The sequence below is a fragment of the Phascolarctos cinereus genome, unplaced genomic scaffold (assembly GCF_003287225.1).
Source record: "Phascolarctos cinereus isolate Bilbo 61053 unplaced genomic scaffold, phaCin_HiC Scaffold_726;HRSCAF=1367, whole genome shotgun sequence".
Taxonomy (NCBI): domain Eukaryota; kingdom Metazoa; phylum Chordata; class Mammalia; order Diprotodontia; family Phascolarctidae; genus Phascolarctos; species Phascolarctos cinereus.
Genome location: NW_027556098.1, coordinates 188,293,653 through 188,308,405, shown reverse-complemented (window position 1 = coordinate 188,308,405; position 14,753 = coordinate 188,293,653).

Sequence of the window (14,753 nt, the reverse complement as noted above, 5' to 3'; positions counted from 1 at the left end):
CTGAATGGGAGTGGCCAGTAAACTGGGGTGAACAGAACTCCTGGGACCTGGACAGTGGAGCCTACCTAGGATTAAGGGTGGGAAATGGCCAGGGGCCATAGGGAGGTAAGACAGTGCAGGGGAGACTGGGTGTAGCCACAAAGAAAGCCCAGTTGATGGGATTATAGCCTCAGGAGAACCCCAGAGATTTGGCCTCATGGGAAAGGCCAGGGTTTTTCCTTTCTGGGGTATGGATCCCAACCCCATCACTCCCAGTTATGTATAAATGTATCAATGCTATGTACCATGGATATGAAACTTTTATCAATATTTCCCACTGTATAGTCTCCATTTTTATTTTCACTGATAATATTCAAACATTCATTTTTACAAATTTAATGTTGCCCAAACTTGATATTTTGGTGATGTTAAATTATCTTTCTTATTTTTTTAATATTCTACTCTAAATTTTCCTTTGATTAATTTTTTCTGAAAAGTGCTTCTGTGTTCCTCTTGAATATCCTTGGAATGTGACAACTTTGTTCCCTTTCTGAATACAAACAAAAATGTCATTTGATATTGTATTGATCGTATTGATATTGAAGTTTGAGTTTTCTGGATGAGTCAGTTAAACTTGAGGGTACTTTCAGTTGGGTTTCTGACTCTCGGAATCTCTAATTTGCATTTAGCTTATAATATTGTTGAGGGACTTTCCTGTATTTCCTGAAGTGAGGTATGCAACTTTTCTATTTCATTATATTTTTCTTTCTGAAAGTGTTTTTTTGTTTGTTTTCTGAATTTCTGTTATCTGAAGTTTTCTGATTTCTTTTTCAAGAATTTTAATTTATCTCCTTATTTCTTTTTTGTTTTCTTAATTGTTGATGGTTCTTCTAAGCCATGATGGAAGTTCTGAGATTTGCCCCCATTCTCAAGAAATTCCAAAGGACCTTCCAAAATTTGTCATAATAATTCATCTTTCTTAGAGGGGTTGATGATGGGGTGGTTGGGTGCATGTGCTTGGACCCCAATTTCTCCTCAGAAACACTATCCGTGGCAGTTCCCCCCAGCCCAAGGACACTATGCCTAGCAATTATTCATTAGTGGGCCCTAGTAAGACACTTATCTCTCTCTCTGGTGCAGTTACAAATGGCACCTGAAGGAATTATTAGCTTGAACTGGTTTTGTACTGGGTCATAAAGATATTCATACCCACTGGACTATCTATACTAACTCCCTACCTTATTAACTCCATCCTGAACTCTTCATTATGTATATTCTAGACCTAAGACATATGTATTCTCTCTACTTTTATCTTGTCAAACAAGATATTATTTGGTAGCAGACTGGGCAACCCTCAGTAGGCCCTGACTGCTAGTTAACTTAGTGTTGTGTCAGGTCTAAAACCACATCCCATGTCCTCCCTGCCACCAATCTGCCCACCCCCACCTCCACCTACCACCCTACCTACCCTGGTGAACTCTGGGTAAAATGCCTGTGTAGTAGATTTAAAAAGTGCATGTTCCTTTAAGAAGTGACCACTTCTTAACCACTCTCCAATCTGTCCCTGAATCACCTGGTTAGCATATTTGGCACATGCTTCACTATATTTTATCCTATATAAACTTTAACTCTACCCTCTAAGGTTGCAGGTGCATTAAGAATCCTTGCCCACTGAATAGAATAACAATAAACTTTTGCCAACTTGCCTTAAAGACTGCTTGAGCCCATGAATTCATTCCAGATGACCCGTCTGGTACTCTGGTATATGAGGGGTCTCTGAACTTCTCAGACTGCAACATTGGCACAATTTTCTTTGCTGAAATTTATTTATGTATTGAGATGACTCATCTTGATTATTAATTTCTTTTCAGCTTTTTATCACTCTTGTTCAACCATTCTGCTCTGTAAACCTAGGCCTTGCCATCAATATCTTCCCTTCTATAGGTCCAGCATTGCTATACCCCTCTACCAAGTCCTGCTATTTGACAAGTTCTATAACTCTCATTTAGTGAGTATAAACAGATGGGATACTGATAAAGAGGAACTCTGAGAGAACCATTTAATTGGACCTGCTCTCTATCTTATCCAGTCCTACTCTTCTAGGCTCTACCTTTTTCTCTACAACTGACTTTCTTCCATCTTTAGCCTTACTCTTGGGGACTCTGTAGTGAAGGGGTTGAAAAAGGATTGCCTGAGAAGAGTAGTTTCAAACTCAAATAAATAGAAATGTGGTAAATTAAATCATACATAATGATCTCTGCTGGCTACTTAAAAAACATTTTAATGTTATATGTGTTCTATTATATCTTTTATATTTTGTTAAATATTTTTCCAATTGCACTTTGATCTGAATGGGCCAAACTCAGGAGTGTTTGAGGGCAAAATCAGGCAGTTTGTTTGACACTTCTGATCTGGAGCATTCTCAAGCAAAAAACCATTTGCAAATAAGTATCTTGTTCACAATACACTATCTCCTTATTTCCTGTTTCACTCTGCCCAGTATTGTAGAGAGAATAATGATTTTTGCTGCCCTAAACTTTGTAACAAATCAGTGAGGCTTTATTCCCATAACATATTAATAATAAAGATAAGTGGATGAAGAACAATGACCTTGTTTCCTTGGCTTGCTTTTCTATTCAAGTTCAAGTCATTTACATGCTAAATCACAGAGAATCTTAAGACTAACTAAGGATCTCTTTCCCTAAAGCAAGATAGTTATCTCTAACAGAGGACTTTGATCTCTGCCCAGACTTAGGGTTCCAAAAGGAAAGACCTAATCTTAGCCTACAGTCACTCTTTCTCACTTTAATTGGTAGCTATGACTAAAAAGCTGTCTGCCTGCTTTATCAGGAAGATATTTTAAGTACAATAACTTTCTAAACTGAAATTGAGTTGACTTTACTGTTTCTGAGATAAGCCCATAAAGTAGAACCAAGTGGCTGCCCCCAGCAGCTAGTAGAACAATACTCAACTGGACCCACAAGGACTGAGTGACATGGCAATATGCCTATTCAAGCCAGGGTGCTATGAGCTCAGAAGAGGAATTCACCAGTGAGAATTACATGTATAACATTTATGGCAAGACTAGAAAAGACAATATGAGATAAAAAGAGGCAAGCCAAACAACATACACAAAGTAACAAAATAGACTCTGCCCCCAGCAAGAACCTTCCAAGTGAATATAGAATAATATAATCAGTAGAAGATATCATATTTCTCATACATGGACCCCTGCTGCATGATTGCTATACACATTCACTATACACATGAATGTTTGTGGGAAAGTGCATCTCCAGTTATGGGAGAAATGTTCAACTAGTCCATTGATACAGTTAGGAAGGGCAGTGTGTAGAGCTCTGGACCTGGAATCAAGAAGTCAAATCCAGGCCGGTAAACTTTCTAGCTATGTGACATTAGGCAAGTCACTCTTTTTGCCTCAGTTTCCTAGTCTGTAAAATGGGGATAATAATAACACCTCCAAGGATTGTTATGAGGATCAAATGAGATTATATTCCTAAAACATTTAGCACAGTGTCTAGAATATAGTAGGTGTTATATAAATGCTAGCTATTAGTTATTATTATTGAAAATTTTCTGACTCTTACTTCAAAAATGAGTTTTATTGATTTATTTTGTTTTAACATTACTATAATTATGCCAGTATCTTTCTCCTTCCCAGAGGGCCATCCCATAAGACAAAAATATCTTAAAGTAATAAAAAAAAGAAAGAAAAAAGATTAAAAAAATAAATATACATACAGATACATAAACATGTTATAAACACTAAATATATGTATAAACAATATCCATCACAAATATCTATATATGCTCTATCTATAGATATATCTATCTGTATCATTTAGATACGAACAATTAATAGAATATGTACATATATGTATATACATATGTGTACATGTGTATACATGCATATATACACACATGTACATGTGTATCATGAGTGTGAGTCTTTTTTTGTTTTAGTCTATATATGTATAACATGGGCCCATATGGTTCTGTCCAGGAGTAGGTGTCAGGAAGGCATGTAAAGACATTTCTAGCATCTCTTCCCTCTTCCCTTTTTCAAGGAAGTCTCATTCCTGCCAGGAAAGGAAAAGGACATAGGGTCCAGTGATTGACCATCCTTCTCTCCTCAGAGAGTCGGGGTACTGAGCTAAAATTATATCTATATGCCCTTTAAATGTTTTTTGCTGTTGTTGATGTTGTTAGTTTTTTGTGTAAGAGAAGTAATTTGTAGGTTCAAGTTAAGCTCCTGATTATTATACCTTAATGGAGAAGGAGGATGCTAAACTGTCTATCTGAGCTTGACCCCCTTCATGCCAGATGCCAATTCTACGATGGAAACACATACAGATGGCACAAAAGCTCATTTATCCAAACTGATGGAAATAGAAATCAGAGAAATCAGAAATAGAAATAGAAAAACATATGAGGATATATACCAGACAATATACAAAGTCAATAAGTTCTCCCATTGGGAGTGAGAGAACAGAGAGATAGACAGACAGAGAGAAAGACAGAGAGACAGGGAGAGATAGAGACAGACCAGAGAGACAGAGAGACATAGAGAGACAGAAACAGAGACAGAGACAGAGATGCAAAAGAAAACAGATAGAGAGATAAGACAGAAACAGAGTCAGGGAGACAGAGAAAGAGTCTCAGATGTTACTCGAGGAGAAGTTCCCCTAAGTTCATAGTGTAGAAAACTGGGTATAGGGACATGACAGACACTGTCAGCAACTCTATGTCACTTTCTTTCCAGAGTCTTTCTATCTATCTTTCAGAGTCCTGAAGAATGGTTGGAATGTAGCATCTTCTTTCTCAAAAGTGGAAACTGGAAGAGATCTCATCAACTCTGATACATTAAATAATCAATCTCCACTAATGAGGAGTCACATACAATTAGACCTTTGAGCCAAGGGTCTCACACACACACACAAACACATACACATACACACATACACACATGTATATACAGACACATGTACACATATATTCTCTATTTCATATATGTTTGTATATATTCTGTGACATGTATGCTGTTATGTGTGGAATATATTTTCTCATCTATATATGCATGTATATACACATGTATATATAATATATAATATAATAGGCATGTATATATACACATATAGATTATGAGAGGTATATAACTACTTCTATTTGTTTAATAGTATATTCTTTAATATTAAGGACACACATCCATTTAGACTGTTTCATATAATACACTATGTAGTTCTGTTTGTCTAACCCTAAATTTGACCAAACAGAGTTCCAGTTATTTCAGCAGAATTTGCCAAATGGGGCATTCTTCTCTAATTAGTTAACTTTTTCTGTTTGATAATTTTTATTATACTTATTAGTTCCCCAGCATCTCAAAAGTGCCTGTAACATACTAGACACTTAAAAAAAATTAAGTCATAGAATGCAACATGCCCTAAGAACAGAATTCTCCTTTCTACATTTACAAAGGATTTAACACTAATTGTACATGCTGAAAATTAGAGCTACCAATGAGAGACATAGGCAGCTATTAGTTGTTGATACTATAGTCTGTTTTGGGAGAATGCCACAAGCAATAGACTGGTGATCTGCTTAGTTATTTTTTCTTCTTTAAGGATTATGGTGTTGTGGTAACTTTACATCCTACTCTTCTTGTCATTATTATATTAAATGCACTTTTTCGACTCTTAGTTATTTAATGTCTTATGAGTGTAGGAGAGTTGTAAAGCTGAGAAATAATGGATAGAATGCTATAACTGGAGACTGGAAGACCTGAATTTTAATTCTGTCTCACACGCTTCCTGGCTGTCTTTCCTTGAATTAGACATATGATACTCTCAATATCAGTTTCCACATGAGAGAACACTTAGGTTTCCTCCTGGCTATGAATTTATGATCTCAAAAAATGTTCAAAATAACTAATGATCAAAAGAAAAAATTTAAAGCAACTCTGGCATATCTCATATTCCTCAAAAAAAAAAAGGAAAAATGGAAAATTCAGTGTTGCAATTCCTATGGGAAGATAGGCACATATATTCACTACTGGAAGACCTGTGGATTGGTTCTACATAGTGAGGAGAGGAAAGAATAACAGCAGAAAATTTAGTCTTTTATTCATATTCTTTGACCAATAAATACCATTACTTCAATTGCTCAGTAAAGAAATTTTGATGTAAAAATATCAATATAATAGGAATATACTGGACAATTTTGTTAGTGTTCATTAGTGATATTGTTCTGTATTTTTTCTCTGCTTTGTTTATCCTTATATTAAGTACTGATACTATATTTGTATCATTGAGTTTGAAGACAGTTTTTTTCTTATTATTGCTAATAGTTTATATTTTATCCGATTTCATTTTTCTTTGAATGTTCAGTATAATTCACCTGTGAATCCATTTGAAGTTGAAGGTGTTGTTTTCCTTGTTGTTGTTGTTGTTGCTGTTAATTATAGTTGAAGCTCCTTTATGATTTTTTTCAATTTTTTTCTGTTACAATGTTATTTGAAAAGTATGTATATTTGTTAATATAAATGGGTTGTTTTGTCTAAGAATTTATCTCTTTCCTGTTATCAGTTTTATTAGTATCTAAGCAAGGAAAAGTTTCTAGTAATTTTCTTTTTTCTTCTTCAATTATTGCAAGGTCCATTTTTTACACGAACAAATTGATGTTTTATCTATTTTATGTGTTTCCCTCAAAATATCTCCTACTTTTATTTGTCAATTCAATTTTATTTTTGCTTTTTTTCAATAATTTCTCCTTTATTGCAATGTCTACTCTTCTACTTTATTTTGCTAAAGATTTTAAATTTGATTTACATTTTTTTCTTTACAGATTGCATATATAACTCATTGATTTGTCTTTTCTCTATTTTGTTGATGAAAACAATCAGAAATTTTATGTTTCCTCAAAAGAACTGCTTTAGCTGCATTGAACAAATTTTGTTCTATTATTTCATTATAATAATTTTCCTTGATGAAAGTTTGTATTGTTACTGTATTTTTTAATTCATCACCTCCTTAGAATTATGTTATCATCCAATTACTTTTTAACTGTCTTTAATTTGCATTTAGTGAATGTTATTTTATTTATGTTCAGTAAATAATATCTTTATTACTTTCCCTTTTTTGCACTTTCTATGTGTATGTTTAAATATGTGGGCAATTGTGTAAAGGTGCCAAATACAGTAGAGGGATATGTAAATATCTTTCTGTTTCTGTTCAGTAATCATTAGTGGTCTAACTTATCTAAATTTTCTAAAATTCTATTCATTCACCTATTCTATTCACCTTCTTTTTTATCATTTGGTTAGATTTGTCTGTGTCTGAAAAGGATAAAATAAATCCTCCGCCCCCCTTTTTTTTACTTATTTTACTAGATTTCTACCAATTTTTCCTTTACTCAGCCAGTTAGTTAACAACCATTTGTTAAGCATCTAATTTGGGTTGGGCACTGTGCCATACTTTGGGAATAAAAAAAAAAAGAAAGGAGAACATAGGCAGTCCTTGACCTCAAGGAGCTCACAGATTAATGGGGGAAAGAACTTGCAAGTAACTCTCTTTAGATGCGTATATGTATAAGTCTGCATATATACATACACACATATACATAGTGTGTATGTGTGTGTGATTAATTGTAGATAACGGTGGTAAGACATTTTAAGTATTTAGATCCTATGTTACTAGAATCATGTATATTAGGTAATAATATATTTTTATGGGAAATTTCAACAATAAAATTTATATTTTTCTCTTTTTCTCTTATTTATATTTCCTGTAGTCTTTTCTAAAACTATGATTACTACCTCTGTTTTATTTTTTGTTTATTTCATTTTAACTGTATGTAAACTTTCTGTTTCAAGAGTATTGTAAAAACAAAACAAAACAAAACAATATGTTGCTCATTTTCTGATCCATTTTGCTATCCTCTTGAATTTTATGGGTGAGTTCATGCATTCATATTCAAAGTTATGACTGTTAGTTGTTTATGTCCCTCCTTTTTGATTTCTTGTAAATATTCTTATTTTTGCTCCCACCTCTCTCTTTAAAAAATATAAATATATGAATGTGTGTGTGTGTGTGTGTGTGTGTGTGTGTGTGTATGACAGAAGAAAGGGAATTTTACTAACATTTGTAATCTTGTAAGTGAAAGAGCCTTTTTTCTCTCAATTGCATCTCTTCTTTTCTCCTTACCCTAACTCTGATGCTAGGTTTTAATTCATTTTTGATTCTTGCTTTCCTTTTAACCTTCCCTTTATTTTCCTCTTTCCTGCATTTGAGTTCATTTTGATTATAATAATTCCCTTATCTATCTTTCCTTCCCTTTTGGCTACATCTAAAGCTCTCTCTTGTCCACTCCTATTTCCCTTTTGTATTTAACATGTTTATAAACTAGGGTATGTGTGAGTGTGTATATGTGTGTAGTTGTATTCAGTTTTCCTTCATCTGACTGAAATGAGAGTGAGATTTATAGGATCCCCATTGCCCCAACCCTTTCTCTATGATTATATATTCCTCTTTTATGCACTTTTATTATGCAGTAGTAATCCATTCCCTCTTCCTTTCTTCCTCATTTTCTCCCCATCATATTCCTTTATCCTTCCTATTTCTCCTCCTAAGGTACTTTTTTAAAAAAGACTAAACCCTGACATTTTAATTTTTCTTTATTACCTTTAAAGATATCAGAGTTCTTAGACATAATCTGTTAGTTTCCTGTTAACAAGTAAACAAGTCACCCCTCTTTTAATTATACAGGTGTGTGTGGATAGATAGATAGATAGATAGATAGATAGATAGATAGATAGATAGAGGATAGATAGATTAGATAGAAAGAAAGATAATTGTTGCAGTTTGTTTATTTTCTGGTTTTCCATTTTCAAATATCTACTCAGTTCTGGCCTTTTCATCAGGAATTCTTGGAAAACCTCTATTTCATTGAAGACCAAAATAACTTAGGCTTATAAAGTCTTCAGTAAAGCAGAGCTCAACAGGAATACTAAGTGCCAGAAGGTTCCAGAAGAGGTTGCCTGAACACTGTGCTCTGTGCTTTGCTGTAGATCTGCCCCAGAATTTTTCCTCTCCATGAATCTCTACAGGAATATGGGGGCTTCTTCTGTTGATTATTGGATTGAGTGAAGAAGTTTGGAAATGATTTTTTTCCCTTATGACTTAATAGAGTGATGGATCTTTAATCCCTCATTGAGTATTTTTAGGGCATCAGGGATCCTCTGAAGCCTAGAGATGTCATTACCCATCAGGTACTTTTCTTTAAGGAACCTCTACAAATGTACTTTGAAGGGCACTTCATGTGTTTCTTGGGAAGTGTCAGTTATATCAAAACAAAACTAATTTGTATAAAAATTCAAAACAAGGAAAAACTATGGCTAAAGATAGACTTCTTCCATATTAGCATTTTGTCTACACTATTTTCTCAGAAATATTCTTCGACATGGGTGCTTAAGCATAGACCACATTTTCCCCAATGGAAATAAATGCTAAAGGAACTCTCTAGTATGCCTCTAGTACTACCTCAAACCTGAACATGTTTTGTAGGATTCTGTGTCTAATAAGGTACTGCTACTCCAGGGTAGCATGTTCTAGAGGGGAAAATCCAGTCTAAGTGTAATCATTCATTAAAATAACAATAACCAAGTCCATCAAACTAGTGGAATCATAATTCCAGATTCAGAATTGCTTTTATTAGGGAAAAAAGTCCCTTTATGGGGAGTAAAAGGGGTAAGGATCAGTAAAGCCCTTTGATTTCCCTTTTGTGCCACTTGCTATTTTCCAGTACCAGCATTCTCACCCCATCTGTAAAATGACAGGGTAAAAATGTTCCTAAGGGAACCTGACAGCATCCTAGGTAAATATGTAATTATAAATACATTAAAAACAAAATCTGATGTTCTCACACAACTGTGAATTTTTTGTCCCAGAGCTTAGGAGGCAACTTGTCTGTAGCATGTGGGGATTTACGTGTTCTGGGTGTTGCCATCCACAGAAGCATGCCAACATTTTTATTCATCCATTCTGAGTAATTATAGGATCTCATAAAAATTCATATATTTAGCTATGTTAGGGAAAAATAAAACCATCTCTTTTTTGTACATTCTAGCCATTAATTATAGCTTCATCTTGTTAGGTACATTTTTATTGATATTTTTAAAAATCAGATTTACTTGGAGTTGTGCAAATGTACCACTATTTTAAAAGATATAATGTTCTTTTTGATACTAATGTCTCATAACTTTAAAAGTCACTTTGGCTATTTTTTTTAAGTGCAGCAAAAGTAAATTGCTTTTTGAATGAGATATTTCTGCCAAACACAGTCTGGAGTAAACTTTTATGTCTGGTCATAAAATCCTGAAAACACACATCTTATAGATATAGCAACTGGAACAATTCCTAACTACTGTGCTGGAAGCATCCTGGGATAATAGAAAGAGTATGGGATATGGAGTCAGAAGAACCAAGTTCAAATTTGACTTTTTTTTAATTTAAAATTTTTTTTTTAGGCATTTGAGGTTAAGTGACTTGCCCAGGGTCACACAGCTAGCAAGTGTCAAGTGTTTGGTCTGAGGCCAGATTTGAACTCAGGTCTTCCTGACTTCAGGACCGGTGCTCTAGCCACCACACCACCTAGCTGCCCCAATACCTATATAATCTTGAACAAGACATCTTATCCTCTGGATCTCAGATTACTAATTTATTAAGTGATTAGTTTTGATGAAATTATATCAAAGTTCTCATCTAGTATATTAAATTATCTCAAAACTATGAAACGATAACATTATTAAAAAAACAAAAAGCAAAATTTCAGATTGAAGCTATTAACCCTCATGTTCAAAACATATTTTAAATTCATCATGTCAAAAACAGAACTTACCTTTCCCCAAAAAATCCTTCCCTCTTACTAACTTATTGTTTCTTTCAAGGATATTACCATCAATGCAGTCACCTAGGTTCAAAACCCCAGAATTTCCCTGAGAAATGTTTTTAATTCATTCATCTCCAGGTTGAATTTTTGACTTTTCTGACTTCAACTGGAACCTACACTAATTTCTGGGGCCTCCTCACCTCAAGTGGAACATCCATCTTCCAGGCTGGCTCTTTACTTCCATTGGTGGAGAGGAGCTTCCTTTTTGGATGGGAGATCAAGACAACCAACCTCCATTCCCCACTCAGTTGTGCTTATGATGTTCAGGATTTTGATACCATGCAACCATACCAGGTACCTTTACTCCCTGTCCCTCCTGTCACCCTTCTAGATACTTTTTGTACACTATATAAGCTCATTGAGGAAAAGGACCATTTATTTTTGTTTATACTTGTGTCTCCCAGAGTTTGGCATGGTATCTGACAAACTGTAAAAATTTGATAAATCTGTATTACCCACCTACATACTTACCTACTTCAAAGATATCCTTCACCATTCCCTTTACTTTACCACTCAGATCTAATTGTTTGCCAAAATCTGTCATTTCTTCTTCCATGAAGCATTTGTATCTATTCACTTCTTTCTACTCACATAGCCAACCTAGTTCATGCTCTCATTAATTCTGTGTTTGAATAAACTCCAAGTTGGTTGCTAGGTATGTTGTAGAATGTATTTGTGTCTGAGTATGGATAGATTTGAGGTCCCCTCTAACTCTTATGTTCTTTAATGTATGTCAAATTTCTTTACTAAATATGATATATATTTATATATAGGTAAGTATATATGTATATGTATGTTTATACACACACACACCCCCACATTGGGCAGCTGGGTGGTACAGTGGATCAAGTACCAAGGCTGGATTCTGGAAGACCTGAGTTCAAATCTGGAATCACATATTTTCTTGCTGTGGGACATGGGGCAAGTCACTTAACCCTGTTTGCCTCAGTTTCTTGATCTGTAAAATAATCTGGAGAAGGAAATGACAAACTACTCCAGTATCTTTGCCAACAATACCCCAAATAATGCCGTGAAGAGTCAGAGACAACTGAACAACCTATGCATATTAGCATACATGTATATATGTGTAAGATATATTTACTGCTCATCATGTGATCTTCGAACATATTATTATATATTTATGAACATCTTATATTATTTCTGAGAATGTATTCATATATGTATAGACTTTGAGTCATAAGTCCTTCTGCTGCTAATTTTGCTAAGGTGTCTTGGACAAAACACTTCTCACTGAAATTGAGTTCCATCATCTCAAAAATTAAAGCAATAGGGGACAGCTAGGTGGCACAGTGGATAGAGCTCCAGTCTTGGAGGATCTGAGTTCAAATTTGGCCTCAGACACACGACACTTATTAGCTGTGTAACCCTGGGCAAGTCACTTAACCCTGATTGCCTCACCAAAAAAAGACAAAAAAAACTTTAAAGCAATATATTTTATTGTCTTTATTTCAGAGGATTGACATTTCAGGAGAGATTACGAGTTCCATATAAAATTAATACAGCAAATGGGAACATTGCATATTAAAAGCTTTTCTAATGTATAAAAAGTTGTGTTTTTTGTGTGTTACATAATACATATTGAATGCTAATTATTATATACACATACATATAATGTGTATGAATATATGAATATGTATGTATAACTACACCTTTACCCATACACACATAATACATGGTAATAAACCATGGTATGTTGAGTTGAGAAGTATGGTATATCTAAAAAATGAAATATCAGGGTTAGAAAAGAACTCAGAAGCCATGAAGCCTAACCTCAGCCTAAAGATGAGTTGCTTGTACAACATACCTAGCAAGTGATCATTAAAGCTTAAATATGTCTTTTATATCTATGCTTATATCACCCTGAGTCAAAGTTTCCACACTTGGAAAACTGAAATAATAAGGTCTTTACTTTTACCTCAGATTATTGCTGTGAGAATCAAATGACATAATATATGCAAAGTACTTTTTAAACCTAGACCTCTATTGAAATGTTAGCATTGATTATCATAATTAATTTGTGTGTAGCTAAAAAGTTCACCTTATGACTTTTGGAGTCCTATATTTACAAGGAAATCTCAGAAATACACAAAAGTTGATATTGCACAGATAAGAACATTGCTGAATTATGTTATTTAGCTGCTCAAATCTCATGCTTATTAAGATCACTATACTGTCTTTCTTAGGATTCCAAGATACTCCTAATTTAAATAATTTCATGCTTCATAGCTTCAAAAGCCATTTGGGATTTCTATGTTGTTTTTTTTTTCACCTTTACATATTACATTGAAACTGCTGCTAATTTATTTTTTGAAGCAATCCTTTTGCCTTTTTATTCCATAAATAAGTCAGTTCTTTTGTAACATTTGTGAATTGGAGGACAATAGGTAGGGCATATTTAAAATAAAGAGTTTTAACATGAAGAGTTCTAATTGCAACTCCTTTCATATATAAGCTTCACCATCATCTATCACCAGCATCCCTTGGTTATTAATTGAAACCCTAGTGAACCATTAATTGTCAATATTATTGACCTGCCAATAGTATGTCAATGAATTCAAATGTTATATTTTGGGCAGTTTGGGAAATGGGCATCTGAAAAGGATGAAATAGATTAGATTACAATAGTGGAAAAACAAAGCAGCAATTTTGAAGCATGAAAAGAGGAATTAAAAAGGCAAGAGGGATTATGGATAATACTCTGCATGATGTGTAGCTTAAAATTGTCCATTGTTAAAAGAAGCAAAGGATTTAAACCCACAACACTGGTTTAGCAATGTGTCACTTAAACTTCTCTGGATGTGAAAAGGAAGATTTTTTTTCAAAGTATTTCCACAAAATCAGGATCTTCCATTATCTCTTTTGCAACCTGCAGAAAATGAATATACATGGAAAAGGAAAGAAAATACAAAAAAATCTGTAGAGAAGATAATTTAGAATCTTTTGAATGAGGTCTTTACTAATTCTTTAGGATTTCTATTCACCAACAACGCCAGTTCCTATTGGCAATGCCTTCTGAAACAAATATTGAGATGCATTTCTTGAGGAAAAAGAACATATTTTCCCCATGTGTTTTTTATCATAAGAATTTTAAAAATTAAAATGTTTTCTTTGTTCTCTTCCATAACAATTGGAACAGTTATTCATGTATGAGTAGGTATTCAATAAATATTGACACCTCCTAGAGATAGTAAGCACTTAATAAATGCCAGTTAACTTTTTAAAAATTATTTGTTATTTTATTTTACCCATTTACAAGTAAAAAACGTATTACCATTTAAAAGAAATGATTACCAAATTTTCTCCCTTCTTCCCCTGCCCCCTCATTGAGAAGCCAAGCAATTTGACATAGGTTATACATGTGCAGTCATGCAAAACATATTTCCATATTAATCACATTTTGAAAGAAAACATAGACTAAGACAAGCAAAACCAAGAAAAATAAAGTTAAAAAAGTAGCATTGATCTGCATTCAGACTCTATCAGTTTTTGTTTTTGTTTCCCCCCCCCCGTGGATTGATAGCACTTTTCATCATAAGTCCTTCAGAATTGTCCTGGAATATTATATTGCTGAGAATAGCTAAGTAATTCAATTGATTACTGTACAATATTGCTGTTACTGTGTACAGTGTTCTCTTGGTTTGATTCATTTCTCTTTGTATCAGCTCATGTAAATCTTTCCAGTTTTTTTTTCTGTGAGCATCCTGCTTGTCATTTCTTATAGCACAACAGTATATAGTTCAGTATTTGGAGACTCCAAAGGAAAGTGTGGGAAAGATAGGTATTAGACTGACTAC